The sequence below is a fragment of the Cervus canadensis genome, chromosome 17 (assembly GCF_019320065.1).
Source record: "Cervus canadensis isolate Bull #8, Minnesota chromosome 17, ASM1932006v1, whole genome shotgun sequence".
Lineage (NCBI taxonomy): Eukaryota > Metazoa > Chordata > Mammalia > Artiodactyla > Cervidae > Cervus > Cervus canadensis.
In genome coordinates this window covers 55,004,100-55,030,732 of record NC_057402.1, presented here as the reverse complement: position 1 = coordinate 55,030,732, position 26,633 = coordinate 55,004,100, and positions in this window count along the sequence as shown.

Below are 26,633 nucleotides of genomic sequence, written 5' to 3'. Positions count from 1 at the left end.
TTGTGTCTGACTCTTTGCGACCCCATGCACTGCAGCCCACCAGGCTCCTCTGTCCATGGGCTTCTCGAGACAAGAGTGGGTAGCCATTCCCTTTTCCAGGGAATCTTCCTGACCCAAGAAGGAGTTAAGCTCATTATTTAATTACCATAAAATGTCTCTGTCATAGGTATGCTTCTCCCTGCTGTCCAGCAGAGGAAGCTGACTCGGAGGGGTTACAAACCTGCACCCAGAATGCACACTAGGGAATGGTGAGTTTGGGATTCAAATTCAAGTTCAAACAACCCTGAAGCTTGTGTTTCTCCACACTACCCTGAGACACCCAGGCGAAGTAGATGAACTAAACCTGCCACCAAGGGTGCTGTGCAAAACGGGATGCCCTGAAGGCAGCAATATAGGAGGAGTTATGGAAAGTCACCTGTGGTGTAGCAAAAGTGATGGAAAACTTAGGACTTGTTCACTGTTTGAAGACACTGTACCTTATCCTCTGAAATCAAAGAAGAAATTTTCCCCAAAGCATGAAATCCTGCTGTACAATTTCATGTCAATTCACACACACCCTTCCTCACTCGATGCTATTCCTCTTAAATATACCATTGGCACTTTCTTAATAACTGAGGTCTCCTGGGGGAAATCACATGAAGTGTATCCGTTTCTATTTAAGACTGACAAAGGCAGGAGGAGAAAGGGGACCCTGACATTCCAGTAGCCTGCTGGCTGCCTTTTCCGGGCCAGCATGGCCGGACACAATGGTTCAGTTCGAGAAATGGTATTCATTATGTTCCCCTTGGCTCTCTCGGCCTGATGCTTGAGGCCTCGCAGTCTGGAGGAAGAAGGAAGCGGGGCGAGGGAGGGATGGGAGACAGGAGGACATCGCTGATAAGAACAAAGGCCCAGCAGACTCCGGAAGCCCATGCACTGAGCAGCCAAGAGGACCTGACTTCCAGCAACATGAAAAGACAAGTGAGAAGAGGATTACGGGAACTTCCTTTCCTTGCAGTGTGGCTGGGTCATTAGGGTGTTGTGGTTGCACAGCAAAGACTCATTAAAACAATAAATAAAACCACACTCATTACAGCTAGGAGTTCTCTTTTCCAGCATGGTTTGCTGAAAAGAGGCTGGGTGCCTGTCTCCTGCCATTGGCTAGTGGTGTTCCAAATCTATGGCAAGTTGAATTTAGAACAGCCAAGGAGATCAGAAATCCCTTTCACTCTAGTTGTACTGTACAGAGACGAGGATGAAGAGAGGCACAGGCATTTAAGTATTCAAGGATAAGAATGGCCATTGGATCTTTCTGGATAATAATGAGGTCTCAATTTTGAGTGAAATTCCACCTTTAGAGCCCAGCTTTCTTTGGGATCTATAGAAATGTCCTCTTTGAGGCTCTCACTCAAGAATCCCTGGGTGCATTTTCGAAATGCTCCCCTAGGTGGTCCGTGCATTTGAATTAATGAAAGAGACAGAAATGAAGAGCTGAAAGCAGGTAATTCAGTACAACCCGTTGACACTTTAAAATGCCTTACTTCTCTAGGACCTTTTTCTGAACTCATCGAAAATGCCAAACAGCCTCTTCTAGGATAGATACAAATAGCCCTTCAGTCTCAACAATACAAGATTATAGGAGTATTTAATCCTAAATTGTCCATTTCTGAAAGGTAAGTCTGATCAAACTTACAGTCTGATGACTGTTAAGAGTCATCCAGGCTCTTCTCAATTATCATATAAATGCATATCTCAAGCATATTTGTTATTCCAAATCTTCAAATCACAATTTTTTCCCCAGCAGCACCAAGTGACATCCAAACTTTTCAGCCTGTCCTTGAAGAACTTTCAAGTTCAAGTTCTGGCCTGTCCCAGCTTTCAAGTCCTTCCCTAAGGGCAGTCACAGAAACTAATGGGGATTCCTCATTGTCCCCAAATAGATCAAGAGTTTCTGCCCTTGGTGGAACTGCCTTCACCCCGTGACCCATCTAAACCACTCTACCCCGTGGTGCTGCCCCAAGGGCTAAGAGCATGAATTTGGGAATCAGGCAGATCTGGAATTTAATTTTTGTCTCACTACTTATCAGCAAGGTGATCTTAGGCAGAGAGAGCACAGACTCAGTTCCAAATGATAATGAGTACTTACATCACAGAATTCTTGCAAGGATTTAATGTGAAAATAAATTCAAAGAAGTCAGCAGAGCACTCGGCATAATGTAAGGACTGAATAAAGTGAGGTTGTTGTTCAGTCGCTCAGTCGTGTCCGACTCTTCGTGACCTCATGGACTGCAGCACGCCAGGCTTCCCTGTCCATCACCAACTTCCAGAGCTTGCTCAAACTCATGCCCACTGAGTCAGTGATGCCATCCAACCATCTCATCCTCTGTCGCCCGCCTCCCGCCCTCAGTCTTTCCCAGCGTCAGGGTCTTTTCCAGTGCTTTTCCAAAACAAGGTTATTGTTGTTACAAGTATTACTACCTATAGTCGTCAAAATTCTTCAATCCAATCAAGACCCAAATGCAACCTCCAAGATTACTGCAGTTATAAGCAACCTCTTCCTTTTCTGAACTCCTAAATTGCATCTCACATAGAGTATTTAAGGTCATTATTTCAGAACAATAATAAAACTATCTAGTTCTTGGTGGTGATGGTTTAGTTTGCTAAGTCCTGTCCAGCTCTTGCAACCCCATGGACTGTAGCCCACCAGGCTCCTCTGTCCATGGAATTTTCCAGGCAAGAATACTAGAGCAGGTTGCCATTTCTTCTTCCAGGGCATCTTCCCAACTCAGGGATCGAAATCCACATCTCCTGCATTGGCAGGTAGATTCTTTATCAAATGAGCCTCCAGGGAAGCTCTCATTTAGTTTTTATATATGTGTTAATCATGAGGTTAAGCATTTCACAAACACTTGTTTGCATTCACTCCCCACCTTTGAACCATGTACTGTTGTTTTCCCCACTTTACTGATGACGTACAGTGAGGTGGAGCTGCACAGCTATTTAAAGGGAACACTGGGATGTGAGGCCATCGGCGCAGGCTCCGCGGCTGTGCGCTCAATTGGTATGTGCTACTTCGTCTCTGCTTACGCCTTAGCAGGGTCCAATGAATGCATCAGCCTCACTCCAGCCCTGGCCCTGTAATCTTCTGGAGACGGAAAGGAGATGAAGTTTAAGGACTTGGCTTCAAACTCCATTTTAGCCACTGGATCACTCCTGGTAAAGAATTCACCTGCCAACGCAGGAGACATAAGAGACGCAGGTTCGATCCCTGGGTCAGGAAGATCCCCTGAAGAAGGAAATAGCAACTCACTCCAGGATTCTTGCCTGAGAAATCCCATGGGGCAGAGGAACCTGACGAGCTACAGTCCATGGGGTCACGGGAGAGTCAGACACTGCTAAGCATGCGCACGTGGATGAGCTATGAGATTCTGGGCAGATCATTTAATATTCCAAATTTTTTCAAATTTATATTTCATTTGCAAATCGGGAAAGTGGAAATTCTTAAAAGATTAGGAATAATATATATCAAACATGTAGTAACCACCATATGGTAGGTACTCAACTAATATATTTTGTTGATAAGTTTGAAGACTTTAGGTAGCAGGAATCATATTTTATATATTTTTTTATGTCTTCTTAATACCAGAAAGAAGCCCACATAGTCCCTTGTGCAGAACAGCTCAGGGTACATTTTTGGCCTGAATAAGTCAATGGATAAATAAATGCCCGTGTGACACAAATTGTTCTAGAAGAACATGGAAAATGGTGAATTTTTCAGGTACCTGCAAACCTTATTAATGAAATAACACACATTCTTTTATGTGGCAGTGACATTTAGAGTTTCCCCTAATATAACAAGGGGTCTCTCCAACCATGAGGCTGCCCTAGTTCAAGGCCAGGGTCCCGTCTGAGATTCAGGCAAAGGTAAACAGCACCACCTACTGAACAGTGGCTTTCTGTATTCCAGAAGGCCACAATGTGAGCTCAGCCAAGGCCACATCCCAGCATTTACCTCCAAGTCTAAACGGAGATTAAGTGAAAGCTACATGATTGTCAAAAAGACAGTGTCTCCAGGAAGCGAAGGGCCGTCTTGCTCACTCTGATGTGTGTGCTCTGATGGGCCATTGTCAAAGTGTGTCTGACTCTGGAGGCGGGCAGCCCTGTGGCTCTGACCTTAGCCATCAGTGAGGGACCACATAGAAGTTTTGCAACACTCTTTTTCTGCCTACCGGCTGCACCTTACTAAAAAGTGTAACTTTGTACAAACACTGACCAAGGTCACTGCGTCTTTTCTGAAGACTCTGGGTATTTAACCAAAATGTTCAGCAACATGATGACTTTAGATAAAGGGACAACCTCATCATTGCCTGAAAATCTCTCTTCAATGAGTCACAAACAACATTTGATTTTGATGTAGTTCCCTGCTCATCTCTTCTGCATCTGCCCTCTTGCCTGCATGTCATTAATTAAGGGTGAGAGGGGAGGAACCCAAACTCTAAGATCCCTTTATGTTGGACTTGTTACTCCCAAATCCCCTGAAGCATCTGCAGGTTCTAGTGTATGCGTGTGTGCATGCTGTCACAACAGTTGTGTCCAACTCTTTGGGACCCCATGAACTGTAGCCTGCCAGGGTCCTCTGTCCATGGGATTCTCCAGGCAAGAATACTGGAGTGGGTTGCCATGCCCTCCTCCAGGGGAATCTTCCTGACCAAGGGATAGAGTCCATATGTCTTAAGTCTCCTGCGTTGGCAGGAGGGTTCTTAACCACTAGCACCACCTGGGAAGCCCCCCTGGTGTATAGCAGATGTTTTGTAAATGCCTGGTGCCTGGATGAGTGAAACTCACCACCTCTCTGGCCTGGAAGTGGGAGAGGGCATCACGCACTTGCCTGCAAGCACTGCAGGTACCACCCAGGCAGATCCCCTGGGAATACCACCTGACTTCCTTCTTTCAGTATCTCAGCCTCTTGCTCCACTTCTCTGGACCTACATTCTGTGCATCGTGATCCTAGTGAACATCAGATGTGAGACTTAGGGACCCAGATAGCAAATCCCTTAATTAAGGAGAGCCCGAACTAGGTTCATTTCACCGATTTATTCCCAGTGTCCCCCAAAAAGTTGTAGAACGCAATAGGTCCTCAATGAATATTTGTAGAATGAGTGAGTGCATGTACAAATGAAAAGACTAACGAGGAGAACCTTCACAGAAGGAAGGATGAGGCAGAGAGAGGAGCAGGTTGAAGGAAGGGAGGAGGGAAGGAGAGCAAAGAGACGGGTGGACTTTTGGGGAGAAGGGAGGCAGAGTGGACGTGGGAGAGAAAGCCAGGATGTTTGTCTGCAGCTCGGCCAGGAGGAACTCTCATCCCTACCACCTCTGGTTCTCTACCTGTCAGAGCCATCCCTTCCCCAGGCCTCCATGGGTCTCCATCCTTAGGGGAACCCCACACAGAGGACTGGGGACCAACCATTCTCTCCATACCACCACCCTATGGCTAAAGCCCTGCTTTCCAGAGGGCCACGCTCTTTCTCCAGGGCTTCCCCAGTGGCTCAGCAGGTAAAGAATCTGCCTGTCATGTAGGAGATGTGGGTTTGATCCCTGGGTCAGGAAGATCCCTTGAAGAAGGGATTGGCTGCCCACTCCAGTATTCTTGCCTGGGATTCCATGGACAGAGGAACTTGGAGGGCCACAGTCCATGGGGTCGCAAAGAGTGGGATATGATTAAAGAGACTAACACACACATATATATCTTTGTGTATATCCCCTTGTGGTTCAGCTGGTAAAGAATCAGCCTGCAATGTGGGAGACCTGGGTTTGATCCCTGAGTTGGGAAGATCCCCTGGAGAAGGGAAAGGCTACCCACTCCAGTATTCTGGCCTGGAGAATTCCATGGACTATATAGTCTATGAGGTTGCAAAGAGTCAGACACAACTGAGTGACTTTTACTTTTACTTTCATATATACATTATATATATATATATATATCTTAGTCCTTTGCCTCTGTCTTCTTGTTGCTACTGGTGGTGGTTTAGTTGCTCAGCCGTGTCCAACTCTTTGCGACCCCGTGGACTGCAGCCCACCGGGCTCCTCTGTCCATGGAATTTCCCAGGCAAGAATGCTGGAGTGGGTTTTCATTCCCTTCTCCAGGGGCTCATCCTGGCCCAGGGATCGAACCCCGGTCTCCTGCATTGCAAGCAGATTCATTCCTGACTGATCCACCAGGGAAGTCGTTGTCTCTGCTACTTTCTGCCAAACTGCTGTCTCCTTATATGTGTCCCAGTGACATCTTAAATATAAAACAACTGTGCCTCTCCTTCCCACTCCTCCCCTGACCCCAGGCTAAGATCCTTGGTCAAGGCTCTCTACATCACTTATTTCAATCACGGGATTGCAGAGTTCTTCACATATCACCATCTTCTCAGCTTTGATAACACTGTGAAGGCTGCAAATACAATGTTCTGTACATACTTGACCTCACTGACTCTCCCTGCAAGGTCCAGAGAAGTCATGAGTTCCTGAGTCATTTGGAAACTCCCTGAACTGGGCCCACTGGAGTGGCCTGGGCTCTGCCATTGGGGGTGAGGGGGAGGCTTGAGAGAGAAGGTTGTTAGGAAGATTTTGTCTTCGTGCCTCCCTGTGATACAGTCCAAGCTGACAGATAACTGGCAGCTCTCCCTCCTTGGAACTCGGCTTACCAGACTGAGCCGCCCAGACAGCAGTTTAACCCGAGGGTCAGAGGGCAGCCAGGCGTTATCTACCAACTGGCTGCCTTCCTCCGCCTCGCTGAGCTCCGCCTTCCTGTATAGACAGTGACAGGAGGGGTCCAGCCTCGGGGCTTCCCGCCAGGATTTAGAGAGCCAAGAGTCTTTCCAGCCTCCACTCCCACTTTTAAATGAATGAAACTCAACGCAGATTCCTTATTAATAACATGTACCGGAGGGTACATCCTGAGAGCCAGGAGATGAGAGTGACAGTTGATCAATTTGGGGTGTGCATCACACACACACACACACACACACACACACACACACCCGTGTGCGTATCAAAGCCATCTTGTGAATCTTCAGTTGATTAAAGATGAGGATTGAAATGCATCTTAATAACCAGAAAATAACTTACAATCTAACATCTTGATTGTACTAGATTTCAAAGGGCAGCAAGATGTGTTGAAATGCACATATCTAATCACCAGTGGAATTAACAGATTTGCCAAAGTTATGCTTGAGAACATTATGTGTAGCTGTAATACAGCATAATCAAATTCCCGTTTAATTTTATTAATGTTAAAATTCAGACTATTTGTACATGACCCATTTTTTTCCCCCTCGTTTTAATTTGGGGGTTCTGGAAAACGCACGTTTAGATATTTTTAAAGCAGAATCACATGCATTCAGGACACATGATTCACTTGAGTGAGAGCGTCCCCCACTCTGTTTTTTAACCTTGATCTCACAGATCGAGTCAGGTCTTTGGAAACCAAGCTGGGAAGCTACAAAAGCCTCAGGCTTCTGGTCCAGGAACTTGTGGCATGCATTCTTTTGGCTGTTTTTCTTTCTTTTTCCTCTGTCTGCCCACCACTCCCAGTCTGACTGCCAGCAATGTTTACAGGTTCAACCCATTGTCCTTCGCCTGCTGGCAGGAGCCGGAGCTCTTTCCCTCTCCCTCTGCAGCTGGCCTGGCCTTGCATCTCAGAAACACACACCCCAGAACACACCTGTCACTCACCTGAGCCCTCCCTGGGACAGAATCCCATTCCTGCTGTGCATCAGGCCCACCCCAGCTGGGAGGTGGGATAGACACGGAGCAGAGGGTGAATTTTAAAACAGGAACTCATGTGGCAAAAGTAGCATCAGAATTTTATTTTTTTTAAATGAGAAAGAAGGGATAGGAATTTGAGTAACAAATAGTTCAATGGTGTGGCAGTGGTATTATTTAATGTACACTGCAGTCAGGCACATAGAAATCAACATATTAATCCATTTATTGTGACTGGGCTTAACATCCAGGTCACTGGTTATGTGGGGTAAGTGAGGGATTCAGAGAAGGGAGGTGGAGGATAGAAACAGGAAAGGAGAAATAGATGAGTCTTACTTCGATTATGTAGCAGAGTTTGAAGCATCACATATAAACTAATCTCAAGATGGTCATACCTTTAGAAATGCCATTTTTCCTGTTCATTGGAGAACTGTGTCTTGGAGACAGAAGCTTTGGGTTCAAGTCTGCTTTTGTCACTTTATAGCTGTGAAATGTTAGTGAAGAAACCAAGTCTCTTTGAGCCTTGAAAATGGCCTCTATGCAATCATAATGATTATAATGCCAGTTATCCAGAATTACTTCAGCAATTTTTTGAGAAGGATGATGTATATCTTAGTACCCTGCAAAATATAAAGCCATACATATAAGGTGCTATAAATGTGTTATGTTTATTATTTAACATAATTCTGGATAAATGTACTTTTTCACATTTAAAAAAAATAGCATGTCTACATGCTCTTCTTTTCTGTATAATGCCACCACAAGAGTCCTTTTTATTTGTACCATTGGCTGTTTTGACCTGAGACTTTTTAATTAACTTTTAAAAAATATTAATTCGACTGCCTCGGATCTTAGTTGCAACATGCAGGACCTTCGTTACACCCTGCGGGATCTTTCATTGTGGCCCACGGACTCTCGAGTTGTGGTCTGTGGGCTCCAGAGCTTGAGGGGGCTCGGTAGTTGCAACACTTGGACTTAGTTGCTCCAAGAAATGTGGCATCTCAGCTCCCTGGCCAGGGATCAAACCCACATCCCCTGCATTGCAAGGTGGATTCTTAATCATTGAACCACCAGGGAAGTCCCATAGGCAATGTTTTATTACTGGAACACACAAAAAACTATTGGGATTTGGGAATGTCCTTGTTCAGAGTCATTCAGGCTGAGCTCCAATCGCAGTCTATCCATCAACAAACTGGGTGACCTTGGCTCTTCCAAATAAACTCCCCATGTGTCTGTTATCGCAAAAGGAAAGAGAGATGATGCTCACTGTTTTACTGGGTGGGGGAGTGGGGAGGTTACAGATGATGCAAAGAAAGTTGAGATGTAGAGACGTTTTATACTGGTCAAAAGCCGTATAGATATAAGTATCAGAAGCCAAATTCAAGTTGGTTCAAGGGAATTTGTTGCCTCAACTCACTTGGAAGTTGGGTTTGGACACAGCTCCATCCCCTGTCTGAAGCTGTATCATCAGGTCTTCTCTCTCAGCTTTGGCCCTCTAGTGCATTAGTCTCATTCTTTTCTGCTCTAGGTGGTTTCTTCCATATGGCCAGAGGCTGATTGCAAAGGGAAGAGTCTTACATGTATATTTCATAACCCACTTAGTGGAAGGCGAACATTGCCTTTCACACACACATAAATACACAAACATACACATGCTTTCATCCATGGCCATCCATCTACAGATAGATATCTATAGGCAAATCAGTAGATAAATAGAGAGACAATGGATAGGTAGATCAATGAAGAGATAGAGACAGAGAGAGAATAACTTGAATCCTATGCTCATTGCTTTGATCTGGAACTGTGCAGACTGCTGTGATGGACAGTCCCATTGAGTCATATAAATTGAGAGAAGAGTCAGTTCTCCCCAAGAGAAAGGGATATCAAGCAGACAAAACACTGCACATCCTCTACCATTCACCCCATGGCCACTCAGAATTCATGTACCTGCCATTTTACTTTATCTAAAATCATTTTCTTGAGGACATGAACAACTGCAACCCACTCCTCTCCTTTCTGCACAAAGGTAGATCCATGTGCTTCATCTTGCTCAAAGTATAGACTCTCCGGGTGATACGCATTCATCTTACTGCTTTATTGTTGCTGTGCTCAATCACATCCTACTCTTTCCTAGCCCATGAATTGTAGCCCGCCAGGCTCCTCTATTTATGGGATTTCCCAGGCAAGCATACTGGAGTGGGTTGCCATCTCCTCTTCCAGGGGATCGTCCTGACCCAGGGATCAAACCTGCCTCTCCTGCAGCTCCTGCATTATAGGTGGATTCTTTACCCACTGAGGCCCCTGGGTTAGCTGGGTCCAAATGTGGAGGCCTCCAGTCTGGTAATCAGGATAACCATAAATAAAATCCCTTTTTGGAGAAGGCAAACAGCACTGGTGCACAGGACACTGCTGTCCTTAAGGTTTGCTCCCAGCACCTGTAGACGAGGTCTTAGGCAACGGGCTGTACTGTGACCGTGAGGAGGGCCCACGTTACCCATCTATGACTGTACCTGAGAAGGGTGAGGGATCAGTCCCTTTCAGGGGCTGAAGCACTTTAGCAGCAACCACTTTCATTGAGTTAACTTACCAGGACCAGGAGATTACTCTAAAAATGGAGCAATCACAGGTCCCCGGTCACTGAGTTTGGACTTTTTCTGGAAACACACTGCCTCAGTTTGATTTCTGGAGTCTTCCAGCTCTAATAAGTAACATCAAAAATCTTGTTGAATCGTGTTTCCTGAATAAGTAGCCCACGTTTGCACGTCTCCTAGCAACATAACTGATGCTCTGGCCATCCCTCTGGCCTTCGGCTCACTGCATCCCTTTGTGGCTTGGGTCTCAGGATAATGTAAAACATCATCTTTCGGGGGGTGAGACAGGGCTAGCCATTACCCTTCATTTGCTCTCCTCCTCCTGGCTGGATCTGGGGCCAACACTTTATAGGCAGGGACAGCATATCAGCAGATAAATTTGGGGAAATACTTGGTGATCAGCCTTCCCAAAATTCTTCCTGTGGTGTGTCAACCACTGAGGGTGAATATGTTTTCCAGAACTTCCATTGTGTGTATGTTTCCTTTTGGGGTGAACTACAGGAGTTTCTTGTGAGAAATTACAAGTGAAGCAGTGGCCATTCTGCAGCTCACACATGGTGGTGGTGACCCACTGACCCTCCCGATGTGCCATGAGGCAGTAGCCAGCCAACAAGTTCAGCTTCCTCACGGATCCTCTGGGAACTTCTCTGATTCCTGGGCTGCGTGCATGCTTAGCTCCATCAAGTAGGACCTGCTTCCGCAGGACTCCATATCCTAACCCACAACAAGGGCAGAAGCAACTGGGAGTCACAGAGGCTACAGTCCATCCTTGTGAGCTCTAGCTCATGACTGAGGGAACCTGACTGGTTTGGCTCCCCCTCATCTTGTATCCACCCGTCCATCTTTTCTTCCTCCTTGTCCCATAGTCATCAAGCTCCAGCAGTAGACAAAAGCCCACAGCCTGCAGAGATCACAACTGTGGATGGTCACATCATTGTACATTCCTCTTTCTTGTCTTTGATCACCTTTCACCCTGGGTTGAAATGTTGGCTTCCACAATTTCAAAGGCGCTTGGAGTGCCATTCATCCTGGTTGCTATTCACAGCACAGCGAGCCTCAGTTGTAACTCTGGACACACTGCCCTCTGCTCCCAGAGCACTGACCTATGGGATTCTTCCATACACCTGGAGAAGGTGGCCATTGTTAGCCAGAGTTCTACATCCATCCAGATTACCTGGTGCTTTGAATTCCACTATTTCCAACCATAACTCTGTGTGTTCATATCAATGGAAGCAATGTCTAGGTACTTGTACCAAAGTATTATGCAAATGATTGCTTGAAACTTAGGACAATGGGAAACTTCCAGTTAATCTTAAGAGAAGATGCTCAGATGGTTGCTTTGAATGTTTTGTTTTCCATTATATCACACAGGTTCTTAATTCCCCATTATGACCACTGATTGAAGTGTTATTACACTTGAAGTAATAACTAATCCCTTATTAATGACATTAAGTTCAAATACTTACTATATCAACAAGCCATAGAGGGAATCTGTGGGAATCAAGGAATATACAGTCATTGTCTACAAAAGGAGATGGTTTAATCTCCCCTTTGGGTTAGTAACTGACCTCAAGGCCCTACATTAAGTTGAACCACGGGAAATTGCCCTTTTGTGAGTAAAGAATCAGATATCGGCAATCACATTTGTTAACCTAACATAAAGTCCTTTAACCTAGTGTCTATAATTTGAATGTTTATAAAAAAATAAGACAAGGAAACAACCAAAAAATAAGCTCAAAGTTTGAGTGAAGAAAATAATTATGAAGAATAAAAGCATCTCTACTATCAGACAGATAATTTAAGGAGGACAAAAATAGCAATACAAACACACACACACACACACACACACACACAACCATTTATATTCCCAGAGAACAAGGTTAATTGTGAGGAAATTAAGAAAGTTTATTCTAGATTTTCAGCAAATTAATTTAACCCCAACATTAGTCCATTTCTTAAGAAATTTACCTGCTTAACAGTAAAGCATATTCTCATCATACTTCCTAATAATTTAACTGTCAGGATGACCCAAGAGACAATTATATGAAAAGATTCTGAGCACCCATACCATTGCAACTCAACTGGAACTCACAATAATTACAATTCCTCCTTTATATTATTTTAAACATATATTTTTTTAAAGTCTGAATTTAGAGTGTAAGATTAATTGTCTCTCTCCCATCATAACTTCACATCCAACTCAATGTAGCACATATTGTTAACTAACTCTCGCTTCACTCCAAGCTCACACTTCTGAGTGAAATAGAATGGATGATAATGGACTGAATGGATGGCAAAGAGACTTTAGCTGCTGCTGCTGCTGCTGCTAAGTCGCTTCAGTCATGTCCGACTCTGTGCCACCCCATAGACGGAAGCCCACCAGGCTGCCCCGTCCCTGGGATTCTCCAGGCAAGAACACTGGAGTGGGTTGCCATTTCCTTTTCCAACGCATGAAAGTGAAAAGTGAAAGTGAAGTCACTCAGTTGTGTCTAACTCTTAGCGACCCCATGGACTGCAGCCCACCAGGCTCCTCCATCCATGGGATTTTTCCAGGCAAGAGTACTAGAGTGGGGTGCTAGAGACTTCTCTGAGACTTTAGTTATGATGACTTCAGTTATGATGCCAGAATTATGTAATGTGTTTTTAAACAGGTACTGCATATGTAATGGGCAAGTGATTTTGTTTGTTTGTCTTCCAAAAGAAAGAGAAAAGAAAAAGAAGAAAATTATTTCATAGTCATGGGCTCTAAAATAAATTATCAAACCAGAATAACTAAAAGCCATTTGAATCTTCAGCTGTCATGATGGAGAAGCTCAGACAAGATGTACGGAAGTCTGGTGGTGATACAGGGCTGGGGAGGAGGAGAAAGAGAAGAAGGAGGAGGAAGAGGAGAAGGAGGAGGAGGAAGGGACCTCTCGCCTTCACTGGACCTCAGCTAGGACTGGGGCTGTGTTAGGACATGATCTATTTCCCAGGGAGGGGGTTGCTGACTGCCACGTAGCATCTCAGCACCCCAGCCAAGCGAGCTGGGGTTTAGGGTAGTGTCTCTGGGCCAGGGGGTCTATGCAAGTATGTGGACGCGTGGCAGAGAGAGTTAGTTTGAGTAACCAAAGAGGGTGTCACTGTAGTTTGGGGAAACTGAAGCAGAGGCACAAGGGATATGTCTGTGGGTGTCTGTGAGTAACCACTTGTCATTAAATAAAAGATTTGCATGATGTAAAAAAAATAAAAAGGTCATTTTCTCACTTCATTCCACCAGCTGTCACCCTTCAAAAATACTCTGCTGCCCTAGGTTCTCCCCATTCATTTGATAAAATTCCGGGCAGGGCTCATGATTCTTCTAGCCACTCCCCCAAAGCATTCTTCTGCCATATTACTCACTAAGACAGTCAGCAATTAGCCGGTCCAATATAATAATCAATATTTTGAACTTCCTCAAAACTTTCTCCACTCACCTGGGCTGCAGCTTGAAATTAATAAGGTGGTATGTGATGAGTTTCTTCCCTCTGCCAGCTCCTCTCCTGAGATATGATTCCTTAGGATAAGATTCCAGTCCCCTGCCACCCACCAGCTGGCTGCCACGTGGCCCAGAGTGCCTGCTGTCTGCTGGAGAAAGACCACTTCCCAAGCTCTCCATTGCTAACCTAGCTGCTAAGACCAGACTCACACCCTCAAGATTCTCCTTTTTTTTTATTATTCAATTGAACCAGGCAACATAGACTTCAGGCCTGTGCGGCAAGTTCTCCAAGAGATCTTAACTCATTCACCCAGCTTGAGCCCCTCGAGAAGGACAGCCAGCCCATGCATGCCCATCTCAAACTTCTCCTGTCTGGATCTCTCCCACCTCTTCTATATACAGGGGGTGGGTAGACAGTTATAGACAGTTATATATAGACAGTATATACCAATGGCTCAGCAGGTAAAGAATCTGCCTGCAATGCGGGAGACACAGGAAGTACAGGTTCGATTCCTGGGTGGGGAAGATCCCCTGGAGAGGCAAACAGAAATCCACTCCAGTTTTCTTGCCTGGGAAATCCCATGGATAGAGGAGCCTGGCTGGCTACAGTCCAAAGGGTCATCGAGAGTTGGACATGACTGAGCGACTAAGCGTAAGTGTGCACACACACACACACACACATGCACAGAGACAGTTGTAATCCTCAAACCAGTATTCAGCTTCCTCCTTTAGAAATCTGTCTTAGAAGCTCTAGAACTGTTACTGACCATGGTTCTTGGCCTCCTTCATCAACAGAAATTGATAAGAGGCCAGACAAGTAATTCAGGCAAAACTTTATTGGAAACTCTGCTATAGGAGGACAAGTAATGTATGTGCATTCTAGAATCTTATGTTGTGCATTCTAACTAGCTTGCTCTCTGAGGAAGTGGGGGGTGAGGGTGAGGGTCAAGCTGGTTCCTCCCATGGGGTAAGGGTAGTGGCAGGTCCAGCGGCCTGGCTGGAGGCATGGATATGTGATCTACCCACCCCTTTGGTGGTGCTGAGTGCAGGGGCAGTCCACGGTGCCCTGCTTTTGTTCCTGACATCCTGTTTTTGCTCCCAGTTCTTCAAAAGTGGCAGTTGGACTCTTCGGGTTTTTTTGTATCTTGCTGTCCAGGATTTGCCCCAAATGCACATGCACACAGTTATTTTTGTCTCTTATAGTTTCTTCATGTTTTGTTGCTCCAAAAGACATTGGTCCAGGTGTAAGCTTTGCAGCAAAGGGTCCCGGGTTCTAGTCTGTCTCAGAACCAAGCTTTGTAATAAGGAGTAACTGGCACTCAGTATTGAGACTGGACCATTTTATCAGCCTGAAATCTGAACTCATTTGTAAGTGTGAAGATGCACCGACCACCCAGCCCATACCTGTGTCTAAAATGAAGTTTTCTCTCCTCCTTTTTTTCTTTTTTCAGCTAAGACAGCAAAAGAGATGATTTATTGTACACGTTACATTCAGCCACAACTGAGAAGAGAACTAGTCCATAGTTATCACAGGTCCAGGGCAAAGGACCAAAAGGGACAGCTTTGATACAAGCAAGGTAGGTCTCTCAAAGGTGGTCAAGGTGATCAGAATGGCCATAGATGTTCCAGATCCATTGAGAAGTTCTAGATAGTAGGCGTGCAGTCCACAATTTGTACCAGCGTCCCTGGCCTCTGGCTTCCCTTGTTTCTGCTTCTGTGGTTTCCATGGGTGTACAAGTTTACTTGGACCTCTGCCTCACCTTTCTTCTTTTGCGCTTCAGCCTGCCCATTTGCTTCTTCCTCCACTTCGCTCTCATGGTGCAGAGGTTTCTCAAAAGATGGCGCTGAGGCCGAGAGCTCTATCCTCCTTTTAATATCTGAAAACATTCTTCTGCCATGGTCCCTTTAGAGGAAGCATTTGGTTCAATATAAAATTCTATCACATTTACTTTTAATGACCTCATTATGGCATTTGAGCCCCGAGGCCTGACTGTTGAAAATTAATATTCCTCCAAGTGCCCTCCAGTTATTTCCGGGACCCCAGAACCACAATGTGTTTTGCAGTCTGCATACCACACCAGGCCTGCTCCCCATTCCTCTCCCAGCTGTCCACACCTGCTGTCCATCAGACCTCAGTCTGATTATTACTGCTCATCCTGGGACCTCGACACAGGATGCCAGATGCTCTGGAAGCTTCTACACCTTGGTTGCCAAACATCACTGTGTTCTTGAGACAGGCTGTGACCTGGAACCTGGGACCCTTTGCTGCAATTCTTGCACCTGGACAAATGTCTCCTGGAGCAACAAAATACAAATTATAAGGGACTAAAAGTAACCTTATGTATGTGCAGTCGAGGAAAATTATGAACAGCAAGATACAAAGAGACCAAAAAGCTCAACTGCTACTTTTGAAGAGCTGGGAGCAAAAGCAGGCTACTATGCATGCCCGCTGCACACAACACCACCAAAGAGGTGGGCAAACCACCTAAGCCATCCCTCCAGGCCAACCCCTGGACACTTGCCTACCCTCACCCAAGGGGGGAGCTAGTAAGCAAGGGAAATTATTACTTGTTCTCACTCCCTGCTGCTGCAGTAGGGCCCTCCCCAGGGCCTAAAGTTTTGCCTGAATTTCTTGTCTGGTATCTTATCAATTTCTATTGATTAAGGAAGCCAAGAACCCTAGTCAGTAACATTCTAAGCAGAGATGGGGGAATAGCCTCTCTCTGACTGGGCACCAACTATCTGACTCAGATAGCCCATTTTTCTGCCTCCAAACAATTCTTCCAGCTTCAAGCCATGGCCCTCGTCTGAAATCTCCCAAAATATTTCACCAAGAACAGCTCCTTCAGTTACTCCCCATGTTGTCTCTTAACTGAGGGGGCTCTACTCTAGCTCTGGAAGCTGGGAAAGTGTCAGGATTTCAGGTGGGGTGATCTGAAATGTTAGGGCTGGGGAGTAAACTCTAAATTGGCTTTGGAGGGTGGAGTAACAGGCCTGAAAGTGGGGCTGGACTAGGAACATCTCAGTGGTTGCCATCACGTCAGCCACTAATCAAGAGGTCCTTTCTCTGTTAGGTGGTGTTGTTCAGGCACTAAGTCATGTCTGACTCTGCGACCCCATAGACTGCAGCATGCCAGGCTTCCCTGTCCTTCCCCATCTCCCGGACTTTGCTCAGATTCACATCCATTGCATTGGTGATGCCATCTAATCATCTCATCCTCTGCTGCCCCCTTCTCCTTTTGCCTTCACTCTTTCCCAGCATCAGGGTCTTTTCCAATGCGTTGGCTCTTCACATAGGGTGGCTAAAGTATTGGAACTTCAGCCTCAGCATCAGTCCTTCCAATGAATATTCAGGACTGATTTCCTTTAGAACTGACTGGTTTGATCTCCTTGCAGCCCAAGGGACTCACAAGAGTCTTCTCCAGCACCATAATTTGAAAGCATCAATTCTTCAGCACTCAGCCTTCTTTATGGTCCAATTTTCATGGGTTAGTAGGCATGGCTTAACCAGTTCCATCCTTGAATTCTTTTATGCCATTCTAGAAAGAATATGCCTGCCAATGCAGAAGACACAAGAGACGCGGGTTCTATCCCTGGGTCGGGAAGATCCCCTGGCAAAGGAAATGACAACCCACTCCAGTACTCTTAGCTGGAAAACTCCGTGGACAGAGGAGACTGGTGGGCTACAATCCATGTGGTCGCAAGAAGTCGGACATGACTGAGCACAGCACGGCACACCAGAAAACGGCGACGTCCCAAAACTGGTATACGTTCAGATATCTCACGTCTAGGCATCGGGGCATTTGGGTTGAGACGGAGTTCATTTTGCCAATAGAAACATAAAATTTGGAAGTTCTGACTCTGCTTTTCCATGCAACATCCTGGAAAGGGGGTAGTATTATCAGATTCTCTCTCTCTCTCTCTCTCTTTGGATAAAGAAGAAGCTGAACCATGGAGAGCCAGTCATGCAGCTAGCATGTGACTGATCTGGGATTTTAACCCTTGAAGCCTGATTGTTAATATGCTATTCAGTAAAATAGTCAATTACCATGCTATTCACCAGGAATGAAGATAACAAAGATTCTTCCCTTTGAGTTCAGGGTCTAGTGCTCTCATATTTTTCTACCACCGGAGAGTGATTCATTGGAAACACACACTAATCTTAATGAATAAGAAACAAAAATTTGAGTTTGTGCAAGTTAAGTCGCACTGAGTTCCTACAGAAAATCTGCCTGGTAACCAGGACTGTAAGATGCTCTTATAATGTATCATGGTCTGTGGCATTTTATCTAAGCTGAGAATGCCCTCAATCTATTAGAAATGCTGCCTTGGGAACATTTCTAATAACTATCAGCATAAGAGTCAGTTAGATGGGCCTCAAATTAAGTCCAGTTGGAAATATTTTGACCTCACAGTGTGATTTGTCCCCATGTCATGACCTTTCTCCTGTATCAGACATCTAACAAATATGATCTTTAATGTCATATAATCCCATAAATAGTTAACCTCTAATAGAGATTGCTTAATTCTGAATCCTAGTGAAAGCTATTTCAAACTTGTCTTGTCCAAACTCAGCCACAAGAGTAAAAATATTCAGCCCTACTTGACATCTTACAGGAAAGAAGAGGCACTATTTCTCCTGCCTTAATTAACTCTCTAACTCCCTAAGAGGAAGCTTGGGGAAGGTCTCCCTACACCCTGGGGACAGAGAGCACAGACAGAGGCTGTCCCAGCACGTTCTCTGCTCAGGCTGCAAGCTTATGGCAAGATGGAGTGAAGTCTCCCCTACCTCCCCGAGGAGGGCTTTCTCAAAAGGTGCCATTGCTTCCCATTCTCTGCTTAACCAACCAGGGTTTGGAATGCTGAACCTCTTCTGCAGAAGCCAGGAGCCTTAATACTGACCTTGTCCATGGACTGCGTGGAGCACTTGGGTCCCAAGCAGGAGTTCTGAGGGTATGGGGCAGCAGCGTGCTGTGTAGACCATGAGGATCCGGGGTCCAGACCTGTAGTAAATGACTAGGAGAGACAGCATGATTGTACCCGAGGACCTCAGGGTTCACGTGTTCTTCACAGCGGTGTTTGAACCTCTGGCCATAGTACCTTGCATAGGACCTGTGCTGCTGCTCATCTACTCGTGTTCTCTCCCTCTGTCGCTGGTTTATTTGGTCTTTCTCCTCCTTCTAGGCTGGCACAAAAGCATGCACTGGACATGCCATGGAAGAACAGGGCACCCACCCTCAAAAACCAAACATTCTGCACAGCTGAAGCCAGGAGGCATGGAGTAAAGAGAGGGGGGCTGGGGGTGGGAGGTTGGGACCAGGCTGGACATTTTTGGAGACAGTAGGGAACCACTGGGGATGATGGAACACCCCTGGTCTAGAAAAATGCCCAACATTGCTCTTCTGCATTCGACACAGTGTTTTAAAAAGGCAAAAGTTTGGTTTGACTCTACACAAGAATAATAGATGAGTCCATACTTGAGAAGCACTTATTTCTAATTTTTAAATACAATGGATGTCGTTTTAGAGATCACTAGATATATATGATCATTTTATGTATCAATTTGACTAGGCTTAATCCCAGTTATGCAGTGAAACTCTTTTCTAGATGTAGCTGTGCAGGTATTTTGCAGACATGATTAATATCTAGAACCAGTTGACTTATGTCAAGGAGTTTATCCTGGATAAGGTAGGTAAAACTGATCCAGTCACTTGAAAGGCCTTAAGAACAAAATGTTCTCCCTGGGGAAGAAGAAAGTCAGCCTGTGATTGTGGAGGCAGCTCCTTGAGGGGACTTTCCTGCCTGGTTTTCCTGACTGCCAGCCATTCAGATTTCAAACTAACCTAGTCAGCTCCATCAATAGCATAAACCAATTCCATGCAGTAAATCTCTTCATAGATGTGCCTATCATACAGGCCCTGCTTCTCTAATGGAACTCCATCTGATACAATATGCATCAAATTAACTTTATTGCTAAGTTGTATTGTGGCCTTGAATTTTTTGTATCATTCAGTATCATTTTCCTTTCTTCCTCCCTCCTTCTATTCTTCCTCTCCCTCCTCCTCCTCTTTCTCCTCTTCCTCCTCCTCTTCCTTTCTCTCTGTCTTCTTTTTTTGACCCTGTAGAAAACTAGCTACTCTTGAGAAGCAAGCCATGTTCCTTTCTGGTCCCAAAGGATGCTCTTCTATTAAACTATATGGAATAATCTAAAAACATCATTCCCAGGTCTTTCTGTGACTTCTTGCAGCTTAATGTGATCTCACATTGCTATTTACCTGAAAATATCTGTTAATCCAGTCCTTTCTTTGCCAAAGTTCACAAGGAAAGAGGATAGACAGGTTCTCACCTTTTCCAAGATCATCCTCACCCTTGAAGGACTGAGTGCACTCCTGAGTTTCAGCCTGACTCTGAGGCTCATGCCGAATGTGGCTGATGTCCTGGGTGACCATTATCTGGCTCACCCTTGCTGGGTCTGCCTCAGCAGATCCACTAATGTCTCATTGACACAATGTTTGGAATTCCTGTACTTTGATGGACACCAGCCAGTCCAGCTGGGTCTTGGGAGCCAGACCTTGTCCCTGAGCCGTTAGGTCCCACCACTTCAGGCACAGACCACAGGCCTCATCCCAGAATCTTCCTCCAACAAGCCTGCCTGAGGTTTTGGAGCCGTATCACCTCAGTTCCTAAAACCAGACTCTCATAAATCTAAGATACATATATTTTTACAATACAGTTCTCAAATCAGAATTCATCTTATTGTTAAGCCATTTTTTACTCCATTTTTTACTTTTGTTTTTATCCATTTGTTTTTCCACACCCCCAACCTGTCTTCCTGCCCCCCCAAAAATCTATTATTATATTGGTTCATTTACAGTCAAAAGTGTCTAGGAATTGACACTTCTGCAAAAGATAAGGGGTTCTGTAATGAGGGAGACCCCTGCCCTGGGGTCCCAGCAGCCCTGACATAAACAGCCATTAGCTTCGTGAGTTATTTTGATAAGCCCATCCCTGGTCGAGGTCCCCTCAGGTCCTCGTTAAGGCGAGGAAACTTTGACCTCAGACCAGCCCACAGCCTTGCAATTCCCTTCTCTCTGCCTGGATTTGACAAGCCTCATTTTGTTGCTCTGTGTCAAAGCACAGCCACACATATAGCACTAGTCTTAACTCAGATTAGGTATTACAGAGGACTCTCTCCAGAGTGTCTTTATAGTCTATCACAAGGAGTCTCCGCATCTGCGTAGACGCTTAGGCCAAAAGCCTGGGCTTGTTGGCATTTCCGTAGATCTCTTATGTCAACTCCCCGTATCAACTCCTTGAAGCTCTCTGCTTTAGACAGTCACCATTCAGCAGGGATAGAGTGACCACATAGCTTATTACCCGAATTGGAACACTCTAAGAGTGAAAAGGAGAGCTATTAATTCTGCCAAAATAACATGGATATGTCAGAATCTTCCTGGGTAAACTAGAATATCTGTAATCTCTTCAAGTATCAGCCACACTGGATAGACACAGACTCTGGTCCCAGCCACTTCATTGAATCCTTCCGGTCCATTGATCAGACCTATTGCCCTTGGATTAAGGGCTTCTCTTTGGTCCACAAAGGTCAGCCAAGATGTTGTGGCTTCTAGTAAATAACATGACTATTGGTGTCCGAGGAACAATGATAATAAGTAACATCAACTGATCACGCAGGCTATGTACCAGTGAGCTAAGTGCTTGAAGTGTAAACTCTCATTTGAACTTCATCACAAGTCCATGAAATATGTACTTACTCTGTCTTTTGCAGATGAGGAAACTGAGGCAGAGAGTGGCTATGTAATTTGTGCAAGATCATTCAGATAGGAGGTGACGGAATCAAGACAACACCCAGAGACGGGTTCATAATATTCACTCCTCTCTCTTCCCTGCCTGCTGGAATCCCTTCCTTCTTGAGGGTTATTTATCTCAGCAGAGAATGAGAAAAACTATACTGTGAAAGAGCTGCCTTCAGAAGGGGGCTAAGGATGCGGGTAGGACTCAGAAAAACAGGTGTCTCCGGCTACACCAGAGTCACACAAATATTCTAGACTTTAAATTATCTAGAGCAGAGGTCAGCAAGCTTTATAAATGTTCTAGATGTGAGGACCACATAGCCTCTGCTGGAACCACTCAATTCTATCACCATAGCGTGAAAGCAGCCATAGGCAATACATAAATGTGGCCGTATTCCAATAAAGCTTCATTCACAAGCTCATACCATCAGATTAATGGGAGACTAAAGCAGAAACTTCCAACAGCCAGTCTCCTTGGGTCAAGGCTTCAGGATAACGCTGTCTCTGAAAATGTTTCTGAGAAGAGGTCCACAATAGACACCCATAAAGGTGGTAGGAACAGGGGTAGACAGGTCAGGGGGCTAACAGCACAGAGGGGATCCCGGGTGTGGAGAGGGTCACCTACTTCCTCTGCCTCTCCTTCCACCCTGCAGGAAACCCCAATATCAAAACAGGCCGGCTGCGGGTATGGAAGGAGAACCTTGTTAATCCGCTGTGGACCAAGAGAACTTCCTGGAACTTCCCTTTGAATTTCAAATATTCCAGCAGCAACTTGGACACCAGACGCCACTCTCAGGAAGACACAACATGTCTAGAGCTGGGTGATGGCCACAACTCCTCCAGCAAGTGACCTGCTAAGGAGATGGTGGTGGGGCTGGTTGAGGTGAACCAGCGGCTAAGACATGCACTTTGCAACAGGGAAGAACATGCAGACCAAACAGATATAAATGCTACATCCTTACCCTCTCAGAATTGAGACTGAGAAGTTTCCAAAGGAAATGGGAAGGGGTGGGGGTGGGGGCAGCCAAAGAAAATAATTGTTGCCCCCTCTGGGGAATCAGACAAGCAGCAGGCTCTAAGGGAGGGGCAAAAACTGCAACGCTGAACCCCACTCCTTAGTCCCCCACTACCAAGGTCAGTTCTTTCTTCCCCAAAGAGAGAAACACCAATGCAGTCAACATTCCCCAGCACCAGGGAAGCAACAGATGCCTAAGCAAGGGTCAAAAACCTATGTGCAAGCCTGGTGAGATTTGCCACCAGAGTAGGAGTTAAACGCTTCTACTTGAAATCGTTAATGAAAAGGAAGATGTATGATCAGAATCTCTGTAGATGAACTAGAAATGAATCTAAATGCATCTCCCTGTGTTTCCTCAACAATTACTTCGAACTACTAGATTGAGTCAAGGAAATCGAAGCTGTTCTCATAACCTTTCTTGGTTCCCTCATTTTCCTCACCAGCGGCTGGGGTACTGGGTTCTTATTGAAACTTTACAGGTATTTCTGAATATGCACATATTATGAATGGCCTTTAAAAAGAAAAGCAAAAACAAGAAATAGTATGCTTTATACCCACACCTCTCTTTTATTTAATAATATCTCTTGAAGTTCCTTCTATAATACTTAATCTAGAACTGTCTTTTTCTTTTCTTTTTTTCTTTTCTTGCCTAGTTTTCAACTGTATGAGTATGTCATAATTTGTTTAAAGTCCTTTATTTATAGCTATCTAATATTTTTATAGACTTGTGTAGACACGCACCTAAACCATCACTTCTGTAAATATCTTTGTACCTATATAAATTCCTTTGTGCTTTTGCCAGTAGTTTAAACTTCAAAAATTCAAATTCCTGGATCAAGGAGTACATGCAAATATAGCATTGAACAGATTTTGCTCAGTTTGCCTCTTAGAGGCGTACCACTGTTTGTTTCCATCACAAAAGTGTGTATTTTCCTTGACCTTCTTCAACCTCGAAATTTTTGATCTTTGCAAATCTTATACATAGTAAAAGTCTTCCCATAGTTTGAATTTGCATTTTTCTTATGGTAAGAGTTATTGTTTGAGCAACTCTCCATAGGTCTAACAGTCGTGGGCGCTACATTTTCTGTTAGTTGTTTGTCTTTCACTTTTAATCTAAGTCTTACCCTTAGGTTTTTGGTCATTCACTTTTGATGACCCAGAGGACATAATATGTTAAGAAAGGCATCTTTGAGTCTGTTATGAATTGCAAATATTTATTTTCCACTTTTGTGGTTTATATTTTCTTTTGCTGATCCTTTATTATTTTCGTTTGATGTAGTAAATTTTGACTTTTATCTGTTTGCATTTATTGTCTTTTTTTCTAAAATCTGGGATTTTATCATTCTTAGAAGAACCTCCCCTGTATCATAAAAATAAATTCCCCCATGTTGGTTTCAGCATTTTATGGTTTTAGTATTTACTCTTAAAATTCTTATGTATCTATTTTGGTGTAAAGTATTAGATATGAATCCAGCCTTTTCCTTTTAATCCAGATAAGCATTCACTCTTCATTCAGTTATTTGTATTTTGTTCGCTAACATAGACTTCATTACATAAAATTCCTATATGCATTTCAGGTATTGCCAAACTTTCTGTTCTTCACACTGCCCTAATTATTATGATTTCTTAAAATAATAAGTGTGATGTCTAGTGTGGCTAGTTCTCCATTATTTTCTTCGAAGATTTTTTTTCCTGGAAATTCTATGTTTTCTAAATGAAATCCTAGGATTTTTTCTGTAAAACAGGCTCATGGTAACTCTATTTCCTGAATTCTAACATGTTTGAAAGTGTTTTCCTGTACATTTATGCAATAATAGTACTTTGTTGTTGTTGTTTAGTCACTAAATTGTATTGGACTTTGTTACTCCATGGATATTATACTGCCAGGCTCCTCTGTTCATGGGATTTCCCAGGCAAGAATACTGGAGTGGGTTGCCATTTCCTTCTCCAGGGGATCTTCCTGACCCAGGGATCAAATCTGCATCTCCTGCATTGGCGGGTGGATTCTTTGCCAGTCAGCCACTGGGGAAGTTTTAATAGTACTTTGCCTGGATATAAAATTATGTAATCACCTTTTCTTTTTTTCCTGATAATATTGTAAACTCTACTCTAATCTCTTGTTATGCATATCATATATATATATAATATATATATACATATATGATAAAAACTCTTAAATTTATATTACATTTTTGTATGAGCGTTGAGGGGCTTGAGAGACAGATGGAAAGAAAATAAGAACTCTTAGGCCAGTTTGACTTTTGTCCTTTTTAGGAATTAGATATTTTTAACTGGTTTTCCAAAGGATATTTCTTTATCCTTGAAATATAATAACTTTAGCAGTATATATCTTACTGTTGCATTATTCTGTTAATTTTTCCTCTAGACACTATTTCTTAAATGTATAGCTCCAGGAGTTATTTTATTTACAAAATTTAAAATATATTTCTTTCAATAATTTTCACTTGTTTCATTAATTCAGCTTTCTATCTTGGAAGTACTAATAATACATGGACTGGATCTTCTTTTTTTCTTCTTTCCTCCCTGGGCCTTTTTAACTCTTTTTTTCTAAATTTTTCTTTTATTTTGTCTATTTATTTTAATCAGCTACCACTTTTTATACTTTCAAAAAGTCCTCTTTTCCTTTATATTCTTGGCAGTGTGGCCCTCATTTCTGTGATAGTTTATTATCTTTTTCTTCATGTCACTCCCAGAGTTTGCCAAATGAATGCTTTACCTCTTCCTATTGCCTGACCATAGCTTCCCGAAATACCTATAACCCTTCTTGATGTGCTTTTTTTTTTAAAGGACCACAACTTCATTAAAGCCAATTACTACTGTTACTGTTGTTGTTATTTCATAACAATATGTTTTTTCAAAGTCTTCATATTCTTAAATGTTGTGATATTTAGATAGAAAAAAGGGAAGACATCTTTACTATTTTAAAATCACAACTGCCATTTGTATTTCTTAATCGTACCTTTATTTTTCCATTCATTCATTGATTTGACAAATTTGTATTAACTATACTATATGCTACATAGTATATTAGATTCTATAGAAATAATTACAAACAAAAACATAAAACTTTTGATTGTGCAGACCTTATTTGTATACTACCTAACATAGTTTGTCAATAACTAATATGAGAAAAAATATTACTTGCAAATTTATGATTTTATTTGAGCTTTATGGTCATCTTGTCCCTTCCTCCCCTATTCTCTCTGTTCTCAACAGGGAATCAAACATCCCAAGAATAAACATTAATTAGCTAATTAAATTAGCATTATATAATCATTGTAGGCAAGAAAACAAGAGGAACTTTCTGTGTTCTCATCTTTCAGAACAAGTAAGAAAATGATACCCAAGATAAGATCCTAATTTAAGCTTAAATAAATATACCTCCTTACCAACAATATGTTAAACTTCAACATCAGTGATCATACCTTTCATTATCAATACAAAACAAATCATCCAAAAAAATTTTAAAAACAATCCCCACCATGCTCTGCTTCTTGACTGCATGCTGTGCTACTTAATTCATGTCATCCTTTGGCCCTCTTTTAACAGAACCACACATTTGCTTGAGATATATCACCAGACTTTTGATAACAAAAGGCAGTGTCTTTGTATGTCTAAGAGCATGTAAACTATGGCACCATTACCACAAAGTATAGAGACAGACTTTAGAAGAATGGACTCTCCCAATTAAATGTATGCAATTGACTGGATATGTTGGCAATTTATCGAAAAAATTAATCGGCCCGCTATGTGACATTAAATAGCCTTTTAACAACAGTGCACTTAGATCCCACACCAACTCGAACAAAATAAATAGCACTGAATTGCCTAACAATCAAATAAGGATTTGTCTTCCATTTCAATTTAAATTACTCTGAAAGATAAGCAAACCTAAAAAGCTAATGGAGGAATAAATCCCTATCTATTATATTCTATTTGACACATATGTAACCCCGGCTGTCTTTGGGAAAATAAAGTCATGTTATTTATTTGTATTTTCCATAGAC